The sequence below is a fragment of the Solanum pennellii genome, chromosome 6 (genome assembly GCF_001406875.1).
Source record: "Solanum pennellii chromosome 6, SPENNV200".
In the NCBI taxonomy this organism is placed as follows: Eukaryota; Viridiplantae; Streptophyta; class Magnoliopsida; order Solanales; family Solanaceae; genus Solanum; species Solanum pennellii.
The window spans coordinates 43714369-43716893 of NC_028642.1; the positions used below are offsets into that span (position 1 = coordinate 43714369).

The following is a 2525-nucleotide window of genomic DNA, read 5'->3' on the forward strand; positions in this document are numbered from 1 at the left end:
GATATCGTTGTTGAAACATTGATGATTTTTATAGAAACAGTCATATATTATTAGTTCGTTGATACTTTGAGTTAAATCAGTTTTAATGTATAAATCATTAGTTCGTTAATATTGCTGATACATTGAAATAACTCTATTGATATTTTAATATACTACTGTTGATACATTAAGGACTTTAGTAATTTCAACAATCATAAAGCTGATACATTACAAAAAATTGTGATACATGTATAAATAATTTTCTTCAAAAACACTTGATACATTCGTGTACGTCATTATTTGATTACTTTAAACATTATTTTTTGTATTATTATAAGATGTAATTGCTATATGTATTAATATGATGAACAAAAAGTACACAACTATGTGTTGGTATGCTTTTCAAACGAATGTGGTTGGATTATGAAGACTTCCTGCAGGAAAAAATCTGATTTTTTCATAGTTAGAAGCTTCAATAATGAACATATGTGTCCGATGAGGGAGAGGGCATTAACCAAAGTCCAAGCAACAGTCGAATTTGTAAGTGGAGTTGCTGCTCCCAAATTGGTCAACCATAAGCAAATTTATACTCCGAAAGATATAAGTGATGATATTAGAGAATTCAATGGGGTTCAAATATCTTACTAGCAAGAATGGCGTGCTAAATAACGTGCACTAGCAATGATTAGGGAAAAACCATCTGCAGGATATAGACGGTTGCCGCGATACATACACATGTTAAATATCGTGTATCCAAATTCTTATATAAGAATGCAGAAGACTAAGGAAGATGAATTTATGTATTTGTTCGTAGCTTTAAGACCATTTATTAGGGGGTTCGATTACTGCAGACCAATAGTTATTGTCGATGGTGCACAACTGAGTGGAGCTTACAAAGGGACATTTGTATTAGCAAGCATACTTGATGGGGCAGATATGTAATTTTTGTAGTTGTGATGTGTTTGTACAGGTTGCGTATCAAATGATATAATGTGTATCTGTAATCAGGTTGCATATTCCCATTGGCATAAGGTGTTGTTGACACTGAAAATGACTGTTCGTGGATATGATTTTTCGAACAATTCAAAAATGCATTTGGCGAGCAAAAAGATATGTGTGTTGTATCAGATAGAAATGAGAATATTATGAAGAGTGTAAGGATTGTGTTCCCAAATGTACCTCATTATGCATGCATATGACATCTTTGGAAGAATGTATGTGGCAACTTTAAAAGGAGCAGAAAGACCCTAAGTGATCTATTCTACTCTATAGCCAAGGCATACACAAAGGAAGATTTTGATAAGTTGATGGCTAAGGTTGATAGAGCTGATCACAGGGTTAAGGAGTACCTTGAGGATGCAGGGTATGATAAGTGATCAAGAGTTCAGGCAACAGTAAATAGAGGTAGAATGATAACTTCGAACATTGCGGATTGTATCAATGGTTGTCTTGTTGAAGCACGATAATTGACTATATTAGAATTCTTGAAAGAAGTTAGAATTTTATTTGGTTCTTGGCATTAGGGGTGGGCATTCGGTATTTCGGTTCGGTTCGTTTTTTTTTCGGTTTTCGTAAATTGCGTACCGAATACCGAACTGAAATATTTTGGTTCGGTTCGGTTTTTGTTAATTCGGTTCGGTTTTTATTAATTCGGTTCGATTTTTTATTTTGGTTTTTTAATGGGCCTGTTTAGTGGGCTTTTTAAAATTTTAAACTTTACAATTTTTTCAATTTTTTGTTTGATTATTCAACTTAATGGGCTAAAAAGTAAAAATAGACAATAAATCAAAGAAGTGCATTACTAATTTACTACCAAATTTCAATTTATCAATGATTCAAATCTTCAATATGTCATTAGGCATTAACAGCGCAAATTTTAAATTCACAATATCACTAAAACGCACAATTTGAAATTCACAATGACACTAAAACAAAAGTTGCATTGTAGATTTGTAGTTAATGTATTCACAAATACAACATAATAACAATCTAACAAGTAACAATAAAGTCTTTCATGAACTCATAATAAACAATAATAAGCAACAAACAATGTATTTTGAACTTCTTGTCTTCTTCCATGAGATTACTTTCAAGTTTCAACAATGACAAACAACAATAATGAGTTTCTTGACTTTCTTCCATGAGATCGCTTTCAACTTTCAAGTGTCACGTGCCAACAAAATTATTTCTTCATTGTCTTGACCCTTGGACCTTTTAAGATAAAATCAAATATTAGAAACTTAGAATACTACTTTTAAGATTAAAAATGATATGATTAAATAAATGATGTATTAAACTCACCGCTTGCAAGTCAATCATAGATCAACAATGGAAGAGTTTCTTCCACTATTTGCCATCTCTATAATTAATAAAAAGAAACATGTCATACAAGATACAACACAATAAGTATTTTATTTTTTCCATAAATAAATAAAAAATAAAAAGTCTTACCAAGTTCAATTTTTTCAAGAAACTCCAAACTTTCTTCAACACAAATAGGCTTGGTTTCTTGTCTAAGCCAATCTTGGACACAAATAAGACATTGC

The 2525-nt window shown here is 31.4% G+C and overlaps 1 long non-coding RNA gene across 1 annotated transcript; it reads right to left on the bottom strand.

Annotated features, from left to right (window-relative positions):
- Positions 1 to 2085: 2085 nt before the first annotated feature.
- LOC107023017 lies at positions 2086 to 2525 on the bottom strand. Its single transcript, XR_001457164.2, has 3 exons — positions 2431 to 2525; positions 2281 to 2338; positions 2086 to 2190 (listed from the first exon to the last, which is right to left on the bottom strand). It is a non-coding gene; the product is annotated as an uncharacterized LOC107023017 (long non-coding RNA).